This window comes from Cynocephalus volans, chromosome 2 (genome assembly GCF_027409185.1).
Source record: "Cynocephalus volans isolate mCynVol1 chromosome 2, mCynVol1.pri, whole genome shotgun sequence".
NCBI lineage: Eukaryota > Metazoa > Chordata > Mammalia > Dermoptera > Cynocephalidae > Cynocephalus > Cynocephalus volans.
Window position 1 is genome coordinate 80,191,545 of NC_084461.1, and position 19,532 is coordinate 80,211,076.

Here is a 19,532-nt window from a genome sequence, read left to right on the forward strand (position 1 = left end):
AAACTAAACCATAAAAAAGGGGAAAAGCCGCAGACGTTATAGGAAAGATCATAAAAGAAATTTGCCTGCTTTCACTCTGGACTAGCTAAATTGATAGCATAAGGTGTTGTTCATATTTAAACAAAAGACTGACTCTTTCCTGAGGTCAATCCTTTGGAGAAGCTAGATTCTTTTTCAGAGTTGCTCAAGATAACTCTGATGCTGATGTTAATGTCTATCGCAATCATGAAATATTCTTATGGAAGGCTGAAATCTATGAGTAAAAACCCATATAGTATATAAAGATTAAAATATGTTGATTAAAGTAAAATAATTCCCACTTAGCTATGTTACTAGTTGAAAGGGTCCCAGATTTGTGCCAGATAAACTGACTGATGTTATCTACTACATAAGGCATCCTCCCTGATGATGAACCTGGGCAAGATAAGCAGGCAGCCAGCAACTTAGAACATTTATCATTAGGAGATAATTTTAGTGAACTCACCAAAGTTCATTCATGAAGCTAAGGAGCAGGACCTCTGTCTCAGGAGGTTACTACTTAAAATTTTAGAGACATCAGTCACCCTTCTCCCTTTGAAGCATAAGGAGTAAACACAAATAAATAAATAGCTAACAGTAGCATGAAAGGAGAAAAGAGGAGACTAAAAAGGATGAGAAAATAGAATGGAAATGATTGAGGCAAAACCCAAATGTTGAGACACTTTTGAATTATAAGGTTGTATTAAATAGTTATTGTGTAGATTGCATTGAATGAAGCCTTGTTAAAGATATCAAAGAAGTAGAAGCTGATTTGATATCTGAACCAAAGAGGTTGCAATCTTACTGGTGTGGTATAAGCCTGTTATTAACTTTGCTATTTAAATATATTAACAAAACTGCAATTATGCCACCTGGTTCCACCAGAAACAACAGACCTTGATGAGACACCATTTTGTAATGGATGCTTGGTCCTGTCCTGCAACCTCAAGATCCAGAATTTTGAGCTGTGCACATAAAACACACTCACACACACACACACATACACACACATACACAAATAATATAGAGTATTGCCTTGGTATTAATTAAAGAAAAAAACCTCTTAGCCATGTACAATTAAGGGTTTCATCTCCATTATGGATTTGCCCAGAAATTCTTCTCATGTCATGATCCTATTCCCATCTCACTTATTGATGATTTTAAATATGACCACATAGATAACCTGAGTGGTTCCACATCCCAAGTAGTTCCATCCTGTCCTGTGTTGGGATATTGCTACTCTATGGTCTCCACCTTCTGGGACAAACCATGCTGGGGTGCCAGCCATGCAGGCCAATGCCATTGGTTCAAGAGCTCAGTAAAATGACAGGAAATGCCTAAGGTGAAAATCAGGGAAAGCAAAGTCTACTGTTAAACACAGGTGAGAGAAGGGCAGCAAATGTGGAAGGAAATCTGAGTGTAAAAAGGTAACAGGAAGACAGAGTTATAGGGCAAAGACAAGAATACTGTAAGAAGTATAAAAAGGCTCTTGCCAATAATTTGCTGTTTGTGGCCTCTGGCCACATGGTGTATGATGTAGTGTATAGTTGAGAAGTTTATAACCCTGGCTATGCATTAGAATCGCCTTGGGAGGTTCTAAAATCCCAATTCCTATGTACCACCCTATGTCAGAATCTCTGGGGTTTTGGAAACAAGCAGTAATATTTTAAAAAGTAGCTAAGTCAGTTCCAATGTGTAGCCTATGTTGAGAGCCACTGGTATAAAGGCATTTTCACAGTGAATTGTTTTCTTTCATTGGGAATTAAAAGGCAATAATGAAAATCTCAAGTCTGTGATTGCTTTAAGTTCACACTTTAAGGAGTCTTCTACATCTGGATCTTTATGGTTCTTCTGCTACTGTTCTTAATCCACTACTTGAAACTTGCCCATTTTTACTTCCCTCCAGTGCATACTCTTCGATGCATGTCTGTTGTCTGTTATTTAGGCACAGGTTCTCATTCTTTCTCTCTTTGCACACTTTTCTTCAGCATCAGTGAGAATAATATGTGGAAACCACTCTTTTGGTAGAAAGAGAGTATGTAAGTTGAATGTAACCCCGAAAAATAATCTCAGAATGAGCCTCAGTCACAGCCACAGTGTTACTTTCTGCATTGACTGATCAGACATCCTCCCTGACAGCCACCACCCGGTATTAGATTTTGAATCATTTGAACAACTATAAGTGTGTTCAATAACAAAATCACATGTAAGCCAGTAAACTATAAGTGGCATAAACTATATGCATAAATTCTGAGTGAAAAGAAGCTAGAATAATGATCAGAAGGAAAGCAATTGAGAAGGAAGAATCGTGAACTACTTACCTGAAGAAAATGATAAATCTGGGTTATTTTGACCAAGCAAGAGTTATTGGCAATAAACGGTAAATAGCCACCCTTTTCTCCTATTTCCATGATCATGAACTATAATGCATTTTACTTTTCCTTTTGTACCTCCTTAGTTTTTGCCTTTATTGGATAGTCTCCAATCTGTTTATGTTGTTCTTAAATTAAATCATAGAGCATCAAACTACTTTCATAATTCTGTGTATTATGTCATTCACACACTCCAGTATCATATATGCTTCTTTCCAGCATAAACTTGCATTTACCAGGTTATTTTTATTTAGTGCATTTCATATCTGCCTGCCCATGCCCCTCTTTCTCTCCTTTTGCCAATCATTCAAATCTCACTTATCAGGTTACCCAATAGATGTAAACCTGATCATTTAATGACTCCTCTCCTGACTTTTCAAGGTCATTTTGAATTATATAAGTAGATCTTCCAAGGTTCTTGTTACATCTCCCAACTTAGAGTCCTCCATGAAACTTTATGAGCATGTTCCATATTTTATCATCCAAGTCACTGATAAAATGTTAAATATTACCACCCCAGACAGACCCCTGCAGAACATCATTTGATGTGTCCTTTTAGGTTGCCTCTGAAACATTAATAACTTCTCATTGAATGTGATCCTTGAACCAGTCTGCACCAAACTAAGAGGCAGAGCTGTATTTCCCTAGATTGATAGTGCTATTTTAAATCTATATGCTACCCCCCTGAGGAAGAAATTTTTACTCTTCTAGCCTCTTCACAGAGATAGAAAAGATTTTAATTTTATCAGCTTAAAAGTGACCAGTCAACACATGGCAAACAATAACCAGGAAAATTTAGCACTCTTCATAAATGTGATATTTTCGTAAAGCCATAAAAAAAGAACTCTGCATTAATAACTCTGACTATAAAGGTTCATCATGGGCTACTATTCTCACCTCTTTGAACTTAATGACAACTCAAGTCAATGCCCTCCTTTTTTTCCTTTGTTGCAGCTGCTATTGAGATGGAAAAGACTGTTGTTGGAAAGAACTGTTGTCCAGGCTCCAAGAAGTCCAGACAAGGTCTCCAGAGACTCTCTATTTTTCCTCCAGATCCTTTTACTGACATTAATGATGAAGCAGCTTTGTCTGTGTCTCTGCCTTGGTTAGCAATGCCTTAGTGACAGGGCAGCTCCAGATGCATTAGATCAGCAGCTGATGCCATCATGCGAATGTCTAACACTTACTTTAGGTAGGTGACACTTCTAAATATTCAATCCTGCCTTCACAATGTCGACTTGTCCCACCATACACGGGTGTTCATTTTATCATTATTATTAAGATTGTTAATGTTTTGCTTGTGATTTCTCTAAAGGCCATTTAAAAAAAAACACCATAATTATTTATAACCTTTAATGCCAGGAGGGCAATATAGAATGCCTGGAAGAATATGCATCACAAAGTTCTTGCTTAGAAATGGTAATTAATTTTACAGTCAACAGTAGTGTGACATACTGTCTCTGACTAGACGTCCACCGTGGCTTCCTGCCAGTCCTTTGGAAGAATATTAATTGACGTCCAGTACTAGGCAGCCTCTTTGCTGTGTTTTTGAATGAAACAAATGAAATAAATACATTCTGAACTCACATATTCAGTATCAGTTCTGTTTCTTGATATCACCAAAATACACTTTGTTTTTTCCTCTTTTTCTGTTTCCTTTTTGTTCTCTTTCTGATATTCCTGACTCTTATAGAGCCCCTATTATTTGCCTTCACAATTTTAATTCCCTTCTTTTCCTCCAGCTTCTTACAATGTCTGGTTGTAGGGTATCTTCTGCAGCAGATATGCTGTTTCTCCAACAGTCCTGAACCATTTACTCCTAGGTTGCTGCTTTTTCTCTTTCCAAGGTTTCTCAAGTGACAATACTAAATGATTTTAGTAATAACATGTATGATGCACTCATTAACTTGCCAAGGATGCCAGATTGAGTGGAATGGCCAGCATATTGAAAAAATAAAAATTCAAAATAACATTGAAAAGTTACAGAATTGGACACATAAGCAGAATTTAGTTTCATGGGAGAAAGTACATGATCATTCATGCTGAGGGAAGAAAAACATCGTACAAACTGAGGAAGGCAAGTAATGGTTAGCTAGAGTGGGTGTGGGTGGGGAGGAATGGGGGCCTGCATCTATACAGCCAATGGCCAGGATGATGAATTAGTTATTAAGAAGCCAAGATACCAGGATGTAGAAATTGGAACATCACACAGCATGTGAAAAAATGCAGTCTCTATTTTATTAGATCTGTTAGGTATTTTTAAAAAGAATATATAGAAATCCCCCAGCCTGCATGATAAAATCACTGAAAAATTTCAGCTAGGAAAAATTAGTGTTTAAAATGAAGTTTCATTGGTAAAGGTATGTATACTCTACAGGTTCACACAAAAATCAGGAGATGGAGTTTTTAATATATTCATTTCCTGTTTTAAAGCAAGCACAGGAATACCTGTAACCTGCATGGCTTCATTTAGAGATAATTTTAATTAATTAAATTATTATTATATTTCTGAATACATTATTCAGATAATAAATATAATTTCACATCTGGCAGCAAGTACTTTTTTCCCCTTTATACAGCAGTGAAAGACTTTCTTCATTTAAAACCTTACAAAAACTTTCTGTATTCAAAAAAAAAAAACTGGTGGGGGATCTGGAGCCCAGCCAGCACAGTCCTCTTTCCCCCGTGAGGAGAAAACTGATGCAAACCGAGGTCAGAAATAAAAATGTATTTTTATTCTCAAGTGACAATACTGAACAATTCTAGTAATAACGTGGGTCAGAATTTAGTACCATCAACATTATTGAAACCCAGTTCTCTGGCCCAGCAGTTCAGGCCTCTTTCTACTGTACTGCACTGCCTCCTGAAGAAAGGTCCAATCTTGAAGCATTCTTATTTTTCACAGATTTGTTTTACTCCCCCTTTTTACAGTCTTTTAAATTTCTTTCCTCATGTTCCCTCACTTATTTCCCAAAAGCCATTTGTTATGTAACAGATGCATATGTGTTCCTGTTTATAAATATTCTACAGTAAGTAAAGAAAATATGGGGAAATGAGGAGGGAAAGACTAATAGGACCCTCAGACCCTCAAACCGGAAATGTTGGGTGTCTGCTCTGTGTCTGAAGGGCAAATGTAGCAAAAGGAGGATGCAATTGGGACACAGAATCTGGACTCCTATGGTTAGATCCCATCCCATCTGTTTTCCCCTCCATTTTTCAGTCTATCCAAACAACAATCACAGTAATATGTTGAACTTTTAGAAGAAGAGGAAAGAACCATGGTTACTAAAGGTGGGAAAGGGGAGGGGCAGGGGGGAGTTAAGGAGAAATTGGTTAACAGACACAAAGAATGATTATGTATTGTAATGATGAATAAGCTAGCTATCCTGATCTGACCATCACACATTGTACACGACTATTGATAGTCAACTTTGTACCCCACATATATGTATAATAAATTATCTTTTTTAAAAAACCTAAATATAAATAAATAAATAAACACACAAAAAATTAGGATGTTTGGTGTTATGAAGGATCATTTGGGAGAAATCAGTAGGGCACAACTTTGTGATGATATTACACTAAGCAAGAAGCTTAAAGTCAGATTCATTACCAGGGAAGTGAATCCAGGGAACATGACTTCATTAAGAAGTATGATTTTATAAACCACTACACATAAACAGACTGCTTTGCCTTAAAGACTAATACATTTCAAAATTATTATCTACTTAAAATATTTTACCTAAAAGAATTGGCAATTAGCTTTCAATATTTAAACAGTACATTAGAAATGAAATGTTTATAAATATCAGAAATAAAAGCCACCTACTTACAGTATGAATATTTGCCAGCACACCACATACTGGCTTTCGAATTTAATAGTAATATGGTTTACTATACCTGTTGTTTTTTTAGCTGACATAAGGGTTTAGATAATAGCTAATATAAATATATGAAATGTCAAATTTAGAAGATAGTGTTTAAACATTTGCCTTTTGGAGAGTATTGTTACATTTAACTTTTATTAACTCAAGGAGTCAAAGAGAAATACAGCAATGCTAGTGAACCTTTGAAAATCTTTTATTTTATCACTTTTAATGCATGTTTAATATTTAACATTCATCTTATTACAGACAGGAATTGTGAAATGCTTGTGCTGTTTCTAAACAGTTTTAAAGTTCAATGCACAGTCACAATTCAGAGGGGAGATTTCACACATTTATGGAAAATAAGCCATTTTTGCAGTAAAGTTGCAAAGTGTGAAAGAATTCTTGTTTTATCTGCCTTACTTATCATGTTTATGAGTTATTTTGCCTGGAAGTAAATTGACAAGTTGTCAATGAACAATAGACAGTGCCCCAGCTAGGCTTTTCACAGGTTCAGATGCCTTTGGGCAAAAGGGCTAAATCTGTAGTTGCAATCTAGCATATGGAGCACTGAAAAAAGTGGCAACAGGGTGAGAGACATTCCCTGCAAAATGCATGCGATTGTTGCTCTCTAACCAATCTGCTTGGACCACTATACATTATGAATTCATGTACCATCGCCTTGCCATCCAGGAATAGGATTGCTTGCCTCCATAAAATAACTCATTTCTGTTTTATCCCAGTGTAATTTGGTCCAGTTTTCCATTTTAAACTATTTTATTCCTCCAAACAATTATTATTAAATATACATCTTTAATAATAAAAAGCCACTTCCTCATGCTAGGTGACTTTCTGTTGGAAATTTCCCACAGAATCCCATAGGAAGGAGAACAATCTGAGATTCCTTTTTTTCTTTAGTTAGGAGTGGACCTTTACTTCCACCTCTGACCACCACATATTCACATTACCTTGTTAAAACATTTCAAGTCTTTTTCTCCCATCTCATTTTTTTCCAGAATGCTATTTTGAGCTTATTCCATGATAACTCATACTGCTGAACAAATTACTGGAGAGCTAAGGGGTCTTTCAGTAGATGGCACTCTTTATTCTGAATCAGCCCAATATTGTTTTGCTACCTCACTCAAAGGCCTGTTGTTCTTTGAAGCTCCTGCCCCCCAGATATACTACTCTCTAAGACAAAGTTAGGGGTGTGGTTTGGATTGGGATTTCTAACCCAAGAAACAAGGAGGACCAAAAAAGACACAGCTTCATGAGTAAGAGTTCACTAGAAAAAATCTGAGGCTTGAATACGAGGAAAGTCAACTCCAGAGCCAGTGGCGGATGGTGGCTGGAGTCACAGAGCCAAGAGTTTTAACGTAGAGACAGGATCAGAGAAAGTGCATGTCAAGAGGTAACTAAGTGGTGAGTGACTGGGAATTCACTATTAAACTTAAAGGTGATACTACTAACCGTTTTGGACCATCCAGTTCATGGTGTATGAGTGAGTCACACTGGAGACCAGAGACACGCAGGAATACATTTCTGTTGTCTAGTGGCCTCTGGTTTGCACTCTTCTCCTAATCTGCAGCCTTCCTCTTGTGTCACTGCCACATGAGTGTTGGGAAAATAGAATAGTTTCATCAGGCTCCCTCACCTCGGGGCAGGTTGGGGTTGGTGCCACATTCTTTGTAAGCAAGTTGTGTGCGGTTGGAGTTAGTGCACATGTGCAGTGCCGCCACCTTGGCTGGCATCTGCCTCGGGCATCCACTGCTTGGTGCAGCCAACCTACAGCTTCCAAGGACCTGTTTGCCAGTTACCTAGCTCATAGACCTGCGTGTGAAGGGTCTGGTGACCCAGTCTGGCATGTGAGGGGTCTGGGGACCCAACCTGGCATATGAAGGGTTTGTGACCCAGTCTGTGAACAGGCTTGAGGGGTCTGTGAGCACCAGACCCAGCCCTAGCTCAACAATTGACCCAGTTGGCAGGAATACGGGCAGGTAAAAGAGCACCACAATTGGCGTAGTCATGTAGCTTTACAATGAGGTAGATGATCCCTTCAGTACTTATAATCCTCCTCCCATGAGAGCTTCTACTCCAGGCACTCATCTCTTTCCACTACAACAACCCGATGTCTTGACAACATCCTGGACCTTGTCCCAGCTTCTGGAATAATTCACTCAGAGAATGGGGTCCCCTCCTCTCTCCACAATGTTATAATTTACCTCCCCTGCTATCATATTGCCTCAAAACCCACTCTTCCAACTCAATAAGTTCTCCAGCACTTTAACCCCTGCCTGTTTCAGTTTCCAACTCCACCTACCTGCATAGATTTCAGTTAATAAATTTAGTGAGAATATTACCAAACATCTAACAAATACTCTGATTTTAGAGAAACAGCTGCTGATTTAATGAGATAACACAGATCTTCAGATCAGTCTCTTGCACCCCATCTCCTTCCCTTACTCTTCTGCTGGGCCCACCCTACACATCCCTGATTGGGGGCTAAACCTTCTATCCATTCTGATCTTCACCTGCTGCTAGGCTGCTGAAGGCACCTGGCAAAATTCCATGAAGGTGCTGTTGGTCTTGCGAATTTAGGAAATCCTACTAATTTTCCACACTACCCAACAATTATTGTATCTTTACCTGACTCCCTTTCCTGGTTCTCATACCAGCTGATCCAACCCCTTCCCGTTCTCTTCAAGCCCCCTCCCACCCAACTCTCCCTAAGAAGATGATCTGCCTCTTTCTTTTCAGAAGGAAGAAAATGGAGTCCATTGAACATCAAGCACCTTGGTGTCCTCCCCCTCCACGTCTCGATATTTGTCTATCATTATCCACCCTTACCGTTCCACTTATTTTAAGAGTGGTATCCTACTCTTTTCCAAGGCTAAACTTCTTTATTTTTGTTCTTTATACCATTCTATCTATGCAGAGTTGCTATGTAGAGCTCATAAATATTTTAAGATGCCTTCGTTGCTCCGCAGGACCAATTTTAATGCGCAAAGTAGGAAAAGCCTTATCTATTCTCATCTGTAACTTAAACTTTACCTGGCCTTTGCTCTCAACCTCTACCCTTTGCCAGTTTTTGCAACAGTTTATAGGAATTAAGTGATTTATAGTTTATTTCTTCTCCTTATCTTCCCTCTGGAGGTTGGTGCTAATAAATGGGGAAATAGCCGGGAGGGAGGGAGGGAGATGCCATGCAAGGGAAAGAGGACTTTGTCAGGAAAAAACCATAAAATGAAATATGTAAGCCAGAAAAGCCAAAGCTGAATGTTAATTTCTTTGAAAACAGATATACCCTAGGATGATGTCAAAATTAATTAAGACACAGAAAGCAAACAGAATTATAAAATTTGCTCCTAATTGTTTGAATCCTATTTCCCCATTAAAATAATGTTATCCAAGGTGGACAGATTCCCAAAGTACTACAAAGCTTATATAATCTTTATGTCTAAAATATAAAAATGAATGCCATTTTTTTATTTGGGTTCTGAAAAAAGCATTCCAAGTCCCATCTGAGGGCCCAGAAACCTACATTCAAGGAGCAGCCCCTTGGGGAGTCAAGCAAGATGTTTTTTATATACACTTAAGCAAAAGTAGTTTTCCAGAAATGTAAGTGGGAAAAAAGTGATTGCTAGACATCTTGTGGTTGTATCTATATTATATTGGAATACTGCCTACTTTTACATTTGTCTTCTTTATTCTTTCTTTATTTTTTATCCTTTTCTCCCTTTTTCAACTATTCCATTCGTATCTAATTTGCTTTTCTCCATGTCCTTCTTCCTTCTTATCCACTTACCTGTTTGCTTCCATAGACTCCAACAAGGAGAGAGTTCAGTGGGATCACGTGACTGGCTCCCTCATTTTACAAATGAAAAAATTGAGACCCAAAAGGTTGACTTGCCCAGCATCTCATAGTAGCTGGCAACAGAACTCCAAAGCTAAATTGCAAGTCACTTGAAACTAATCTTGAGTTCTCTCCATTATACCTATAACCTCTGCCATCTCCATCCTTCACAGTGCAAACTGGCTTTCAGATATTTTGAACATAATGAGAACAAAAACAGTGAAGGGCTGCAATAGTGGCAGGACATGTGTCTCAGACCTGTTTGGTGAGTGCAATGAGCTCCTGCTTTTGCCCACACTTTCCTGCCAAGAAAGGATGCCATATGTCAATCCAAGTGCCTTTGCTGTGCTCGTGCGTGGATATAGCTGCCTCTCCATCGGCACCTCTGCCCCCACCCCCCACTGCTGCACACAGACACAGACACACCTTCTCAACATTCTGCTCAACACCCCAAACTGCCCTGCGCCCTCCATGCCCACTACCCGTTCCCTGTTCTTATTCTCCAGAGCATTTATCACCGTGTAATAAACCATATAAATTACATATTTATTATGTGTATTGCTTATAGTCTGTCTCTCCCTGCGAGAATATAAGCTTCATGAGAGCAAGAATCTCTTTCACTTGATTCAACAGTCCATTCCAAGCACTTAGAACAGTGCCTGGTGCATTGTAGGTGCTCAATATTTGTTAAACAGATGAATTGAATGAACAAGCCGGAATAGCTGGCACTAATAATGCTTTTTCTTCAGGATTCCTAAAGACCCAAGGGTGTGATCACAACCAAAACAAATTCAATATGAAAAATAATTAAATCGTCCAACTTGTCTGCTCTGCTTCTGTAGTGGGTGTGTGTGTATGTGAGAAAGGGAGAGAGAGACAGAGAGACAGAGAGAGGGAGAGAGAGGAGGAGGAGGAAGAGGGGGAGCTAAGAAGAGATAGGAGGGTGAGAGAGAGAGAATACACAGAGACAAGTAGGGAACAAGAGTGGGGAGTGAGGGGAGCTGTTAACAAAGCACATATATTGAAAATGGGGCAATTTTTAAATGATTATTCTTACATTTTAAATAGTGAAAGACAAGTTTTTAGCTCCAAGAAATTTCAGTTTTCCCTATTGGGGTTTCTGGTATCAATTAATCAAATCCCTCTCTTCAGAAACAATTGAGATTTCATAGGTGGAAATAAAAAGACCACATTTGTTTTCTTCTTATTGCTGGTTAAAATATGCTGGAAAACACAGTCTAGAACTAAAGTATAAATGAGCTTCCTCCTTCTTGCCCTCTGTGTCAAAATATTCCATCTGGTCACAAGAAGTGCAGCAGGACATGCACTGGTGGAGGGAGCCAGGAGTCAGGTGTGGGGGGTGCATGCCCAGTGATCTCTTCCTCCTGCTCTGTGGGAGTAGGGGACTGACTGGCTTTCTGCCAAATACTTACAAGAGGGCAAAAGTTCCTATTTAATGGGCCATAAATTCCTGAGTTTCCCTATGACATTTCACCGGGTCACAACTTCTAAAAAAAAAAGAGTCCACAGTCATAAGGTGCCAAGATCACTTCAACAATTGACCCCAGGCCATGTCTATGCCAACTCTTAAACCCCTTTCTTCAAAGGAGGAAACTGGGGCCAGAAAGCATCCTTTACAGACAGTGAGACCAACCCACTCAGGCCTACTTGAGAGCCATTCAGTCAACCATGCATCTGGAGAAAGCACAGATAACACTCCCTTCTGTAAATTATGGAAAATAAATCGAGGTAAAATGCAGTCATGACATTACATGCAAGGAAAAACAACTCTCACAACTAACAGGTGCAGAATTGTAAACGTTGAAGCAAAGCTGAGAGAAGAAACCAGAAGTCTTTTTAAGTAATAGTTTGTAATCATCAAGATCCTCTTTTTTTCTTGATCACAGCTTCCTGGTGACTTTTATGAGAAAGGATGTGGTCTGTTTGAGTGCAAGTATTCTGGCATCTGCAGTGCTCCTTGAAGTCTTTTGAAGATCAGACTTATTTCCAGTACCTAGGACCGCTGTGTTAATTCATTCATGTTTTCAACTTCTGGATAACATTATTCTTTAGTAGGAAGCCACAGGAAATTCAGTAACCCCTAGAATTTGGGGGCTCAAGACAGGGCTAGTATTCACAAGGTGGAATGTATGTGATTTAAACAAAAATGGTGACTTATGGTCATCTCAAAAAAGTCAACTACTATAGAATGTTCTAAAAATATATATTTATACAGGTGTGATAGGCTGAATAATGACCCCCAAAGACATCTATGTCCCAATCCCTGGAACCTGTAAATATGTCACCCTACATGAGAAAAGGAACTTTGCAGATATGATTAAGCTAAGTATCTTGTGATAAGGAGATTTTCCTGGATTATTCAGGTGAGATTGATGTAATCACAAGTGCTCTTATAAGAGAAAGATAGGAGGCAAGACAGAGAAGAAAATGATGTTACTACAAAAGTAGAGATTGAGTGATGATGCCATGAGCTAAGGAGCACCAGCAGCCTCTAGAAGCCAGAAGAGACAGAGACTAAATTGTCCCCTTGAGCCTCCAGAAGGAAGCAGCCCTGCCAACACTTTGCCTTTAGACTTGACATCCAACTGTAAGAGAATAAATTTATGTTGTTTTAAGCCACAAAGTTTGTGGTACTTTGTTGTAACAGCAGTAGGAAATTCATGTAACAGGAGAGTAAAATCCCATAGCAAGTTTTTTTTCCCAGGAAAAAATTATCTTGCACAGGAATCCTTTTGGGGGAAGATCAAACCTGATATGAATTTAGCAGTTACAAGAAGGCCTGAAGTTCTTGATTTGTGTTTTGTTAAGAAACAGTATGGATCATTGAAATAAGGCATGCACAAATGAAGATACATCTGGAATTTCCTAGCCTTAGTTTACTGATTGGAGCACAGGCATATCAGAATGTCTTTCAGTTCCTTCCCAGCAAACTCTTTGGAAGCAGACCTCCAAAATGTCTGTTTCAAAGACTGTCTCATTGGTAGATATTTAGAAACTCGTATCTGAGTGTAATTTAAAGACACAGCATTTAATCAGATGTCAAGCTCATACTTTTTTCCAAAGAGAAAGGGGTACATAAGCCTCAAATATGCTAGAGCAATGGCCATAAATTGTGTCTGCCTGTCATGGAATTGAATCACTCTACCCATACGAATACTCTGAACAACACGTGTGAAACAAATTCTTTGCACATAGAGAAAGATCATCGCTCTGTGACGAGGCAGTGCTGAGCATTTACAATGTGTTTCACAGGACTTGCTAACTTAAAGAATAAAGACAACAGCTATTGCAAATCTCCCTTTAAGAAAATAATGTGGGTATATTCAACAATGAAGATTGCATTGCAATTGAAATTGGCTGCAATTTTGCATACATGGACAAATGTCGCTAATATTGCAGTGTCCTGGACCTAGAAGGTGGGCATGATGATCATGTACATAAAGAACACCTCAAACCAATATGACTGTTTTTTTTTATGTTGGTCCTTTCCAATATGAATTTGTGTATGCGCTTGAATAAACGTAGTAGCCCACATAAAACAGGGATTGGAACAGCTAAACTTATTTGATAGTTTTCTGTAATATGCATTCCCTGTGCTTTGCTGACCTTTTTATCAGGAGTTCCTTGTCTCTGTGTCCATATTAGGAGCAGTTCCTCTAATTTCCATGACATGTATTGTGCCATCTCACTAGCTATGTGTTAGGAGTGCTAGTGGAGAACTTCATCATGAGCTCCAGATAATAGACTATTCCACAACGGCACCCAAGAAATCACCATCATGAAGAGAGATCAGGTATCTCCAAAACAGAAGCAGCCATGTCCACATCTGGTGCACATGCATCTCTAAACAGTGATAATAACTATGTAATAATCATTTCATCCCATTTGTTAATCCAAGACACAGGGAGATATACTAAAAGAGTTTACCCTTGAGCCCTGTGGAATGTCAGGAGTTCAGTGGGATCTTTAAGAGGTTTAGACTAAAACGTTTTAGCTGCACATATATCAGAAAACATGTGGATTGGCCCCAATCTTCCCAGTCATTTATTCACTCAATCAATTTTCCAGTCATGCTTGTCTTATTCTTGTTTTACATGATATTCCTTCTTTATCACCAGCACATATGGTAAATAAATGGCTAAAAGCAAAATAGTCCAGAAATGAACATAAATTCAAGTTATTTACTGATGCAAAATTAATTACAGGTTTAGAATAGAGATTAGTAAATTGTACTAATTGTGTGACTTTTGAAAAGTTACTTAAACTCTCTTAATCTTGTTTTCCTAATCTATAAAATGGAGATAAAATATAAAATTTATAAGATTTTATAGGATAATAAGGATTAAATTAAACAATACATGTAAAGAGTTTAGCACTGTGCCTTTTTCACAGGAAGCACACAAAAAATCATAACTATTGCTGTTTGCAATATTATTAATAATAATATTTTAAAATATTATTAATTGTACTGCATTGGCTCCTAACCAAATTAAAAATTTTATTTTTGTCACTTCATGAAAATCCAGGGATAGACCAGTGCTAATGAAGCAGCTACAATGCCCTCAATATCACAGGTTCCTACTATATTTCTGCTCAGCCATCCTTAGGATATGACTCTTGTCCTAGCAATTGCAAGATGGCTCTTGCTCCCCCGCCACCACCACCCTCCAATATCATGACAACAATCTCAGGCAAGAAAAAGAAAAAGGTCCATGACACTTGAGTCTTCCTCCCTTTTAAAGAGTTTTCCAAGAAGCTCCACCCAATGACTTCTGTTCATATATCACTGGCCAGAACCATGTCATGTGGCAAGCTTTAGCTTCAAAAAAGGCTGGGAAGGGTAACTTTTTAACTGAAAACTTTACCACCAGCTGCAAAATTAGGATTCTGTTAGTAAAAAAAAGGTAATGAATGAATATTGCATAAGCCATCAATAGTCACTGCTGCCCCCACTTTGTGTGATATAATCAGAGGAACCCAAAAGTAACTAACAGAGAACCAAAGGCCCCTCGCATAACACTCTTTTACCTGTCTTTCTTCTAACCTCAGGTTGACAATTTTCCATACTGTTGCGGTTTCCATGCTAGTTGTTCCACCTCATAACATTCAGTTATGGTTCAGTGCTGGTTCTCTTTAGACTACCCTGAAGAATTTTACTCACCAATGTTTCACTGTGACTTTGAGTTCATATTTGCTGCTTTTTGTGAAATTTGTCCATTTGAATTTCCTTAATTAAATGTGTCTAAATCAGTTTCTATTATTCTCTATCAGACAGTCCCCTCATTAAAACAAATGACATCACCTTTTATTTCTTAAATCTTTAGTCTTCTGTTTTTGTTTTGTTTTGTTTTGTTTTGTGTTGAATCTTGCATTTAGCCTTTCACCAAATCCATAGCTCAGCCTTGGTTTGGACCCCTGATTTTCCCTCTCTTCATCTTCAACATCAAGTCAACAGGCAAGTTCTTTTTCCTAATGCTCTATAGCTTGTGCCCTTCTCACTTTCCCATAGCCACCAGCCTACACCAGGCCACAATTCTATTTTGTCAAGAATACCACACTGCTGCCTCAAGCTTCCTGCTTTCTGTCTTGTGCACCTCTAATCCATTCTCCACACTCAGAATAAGCTTGCTAAAATGCAAACTTGACCAGAACAGTGTTCCCCTCCTTTAAACTCTCCGAAGCCTCCCCAGCTCTCAGGATAAAGTCCAAACTCCTGTATGAGGCATTAAAAAACCTTCATGTTCTTATTTCTCCACATTCACAACTTCACTCTTTAAATTCCAGTCATATGAACTTTTAAAAATTTTCTTCCCAAGCACCATGATCTTTACAGCCTTTCTTTATTTTATTTCTTGTACCTGCACCCTTTTTCTCCTTTCTCTTTCCTCTCCCATTGCCTAAATCACACTCATCCTTTGAGACCCAGTTTATATTCTGCTTCCTTTGGGAAGCCAGGAGCTGCAACCCTGACCCAGACCCTCATGGTATTGGACCTGAATGGTTATTAGTTGTTCCTAGCTTGATTTCCAATGCACAGCAATTCTTTCATCCAAACAAACAAACAAAAAATCCTAAGTCTTATGAGTATTATTTTGATGACAGCAGATTAGTAACCTCTAGTGATTTCTAATTTGTCTCCCCCCAAAATAAGTAAACTTTTATTCACAGAGGCCAAAACTCTCATTTTCAATCCTTTCTAAATATGTCTGACCCTTGTAGGCAAACCCAGCACTACACATTGCGCAGCTCAAATCCTCCCATTCCTGGATATTCTAGCAGGTTTTATGTGTGTCTCAGGATGTCTTTCCCCACCTCCTATACTCAGGTACTCCTCTTTGTTCTGACACTTTGTAAGGCTTCCTTCCCCACAAGGCTGTCCTAGACAGGCTCCGAGATGAAGGCACACAATCATTCTGGCACAAATAGTAATGTAAGATGGTAGTTGATTGCATTCATATGTTCGTTTTCATTTTTCCTACTTTGATTTGGCGGGAGTGGGGGGAGGATTTTCCTCCCTCTCTGTAGCTGCTTAAAAGAAGGACTCTTGCTTTTTGCATACTTTGTAATATAAAACATATAATACTAAGGAGATCAGCAACAATAATGTTCTAAAATAATATTCCACCTCAGTTGTTTTGTTGAAATCCTGTTAAAATTAAATAATATGGTATATATCTGCATGGCTGAGGATATTGTTGTTTTAATATTATTTCAGGTTTTTCATCTACTGGAAATGACACACTTGTTTCTTAAGAAATATCTATGCAACCATGAAGTAGGGAACATGATACTAATCAATTAACATAAGAATGGATAACAGAAAACACTAAAACTTTTGATAAATGATGTATGAAAGACCACTAAATTAGACTTGTTGTCAGACATAATTAGAAGACAATTGTGATGTTTCTTGATGTCAATATCTTAGATCTGACAAGGATGAGAAACTTGTATTAGTTGATATTATCTTAGCCAAAAAGAACATAGTTAAGCAAGAAGAATTATGTAATGCTCTCAATAGATTTAAGGAAAATAATGAACACATTATATTTTAATGTCTTATAAACTGCCAAATTATTAATGATCTGGAGAGACTATTTGCACTTTCTCATTTAGAAGTTGTTCCGACTTTAATTAAATATCTTCATGCAACAATGGAGCACTCTTTCTACGTCTCTGCTTTGTGCATGTGGATTAATAGGAGGAATATGCAGAGTTCTGATACACCCTTTCACTGAAATAACTAAAATGGCTCCAAAGTGAAATAAATATGGTGAGGAGGTCAGGCCTTTGGAGGTAGGGTTAATGCTGGAGAATGTTGAAAAGAAGAAAAGAGGAGACAGTGCTTTCTCCTTCCCTAGCAAGTTATTATTTGAAGTTGCTCACAACAGTCCTTCAAAATAGAAGCCAACAAAGTTCAGGATGTCTTGTTTTCTTCTAGTTATTGCTGCCTGTGTTTCAATACCTCGAGTTGTTAACAATATGGACCTAGACATTTTTTATAACTTGTGTTATTTTCCGAAAATATGTATCAACCATTTCAGAAAATGTGAAACTTAGACTTTTGGCAGATTTTGAGACAATGTTTTTAAAATATATTTCCTTTCTGATTCTTCCAAAAATTAAGTTGTCTTGGATATCACATTTCTTAGAAGTATTGAAATATTAAAATTTACTTCCTGAGAGTGTAAATTATAGATATTTTTAAAGGAAGACACTTAGTAATTTGATTAAGCTACATTGCCAAAATTAATTTGAAGCTAGCAAAAATTATGAAACATTTTGCTATAGCAATTATGGAGAATTGTATGTATCCCTTGACAAGTTTTCAAATTGAACAGAAATATCTGCCTTGTTAGAGATTTTAAATGTACTGGCTAAGTTTCCTTAATTATTTCTCCCCTTCTGTCAGCTGTGTTATTGCCCTACTGGTTTAAAGGTTAAACAAAGTACTAGATCTGTCAAAGTGAGAGAAACCAACTGGTAAGGACCTATCAGAAAGTAATCAGGGCTAATAGGTACATAATGGCTAACAGGGTTCTGTTTGAGCTCAGATACATCACCACAGACAGAACACAGTTTTCACTGATGTCCCTGTTAAAGAAAACATGGAGCAATCCAGGCATTCTGTGGTTTAAACCAAGTGGGTAGACAGTTCTCACTCCCCTGCCCCAACTCCTGGATAAAAAGCTGATAAAAATCAAGCTCTGAAAGAAATAGAGTAATATTCGCATTTGGGTGGTAAAACTGTTATTTCAGAACAGAAATTGCAAACTGTGCTTTAACCTGTGTTAATTTTAAAATTAACCAAATTCTCACAAGAGGCATAGGTTTCTTTCATGGGTACTTGGCAATCTATTGTCACTCATACTGCTTAAAATTTAGGCATTATTAACACCAAAACCTGATTTAAGAAAAAAAAATCACATAAAGAGAGAAAAATACAGAGGAGCAGAGCTTGTAGGGCACTATTTTAGAACCCAAGTACCCTACAAGCTCTGCTTATATCTATAGTTCTAAAATAATTTTTCCCGTGATTTTTTTTTTCTTTTTTGTGTTTATGATATATTTTCATAAGTGATTGCTTTCCCTAACCAACTAACAAAGTATAAGCTCTAAGTCTTACTAGCTATTCCTAGAACAACATCTACATTATAACTGCTGGCTGTGTGTGATTTTACTGCTTCATCACTTTGACAATTATCTGGTGTGGCTTAAGTGCTTGCAAAGCTTAGTGTAAACAATAATGCAAAGCATTAAAGCATTTATTTACTGTGTGGTGAAACTAATTCTTCTTAGTAGTTCTTGCAATAGCTGACAGGAAATAAAATCTAAGATACATTCAAGAAACAACGGGCTGCTTACAGTAATAGTTTAATCCTTTGGAGGCCATTGAGTAAACTTCGAATACAGGTTTATTTTTCAATTATATGTATCCATGCATCTTGGAGTTTAACATAATCTTCATGAATAACAACAACACTACATGTGTCTTTGATGTAAATTAGGTAAGTTTTGTAAAGAATTGAGTTCGTAGCCTCCAGAACTGAGGAAATGGCAGCTAATGTTTCTCAGCATATACAGCCTTATGAGAGAATCTTTTGAGCTCTCCCACTGGGTTACAAATCTCAGGAATCTTTGCTCAAATAAAATCATCTAAACAAATCAGGAGCCAAAACAAGTAATAAGAGGAGAAATGTTTAACAGTACCAACTCTTTCCCATCCCATCCCACCACATTTTTGAGATTACTGAAAAACATATGTGAATTAAATCTGCGGTAGTTTTAATTTGTCAGACCACTTACTAAGCTTCAGATCATTCTCCAAGACTACAGGTTTCCAAGAGTCATGTTTTCATAGATATTACTGTTTGTTGCTGTGCTGTATTTTATAATGGAATC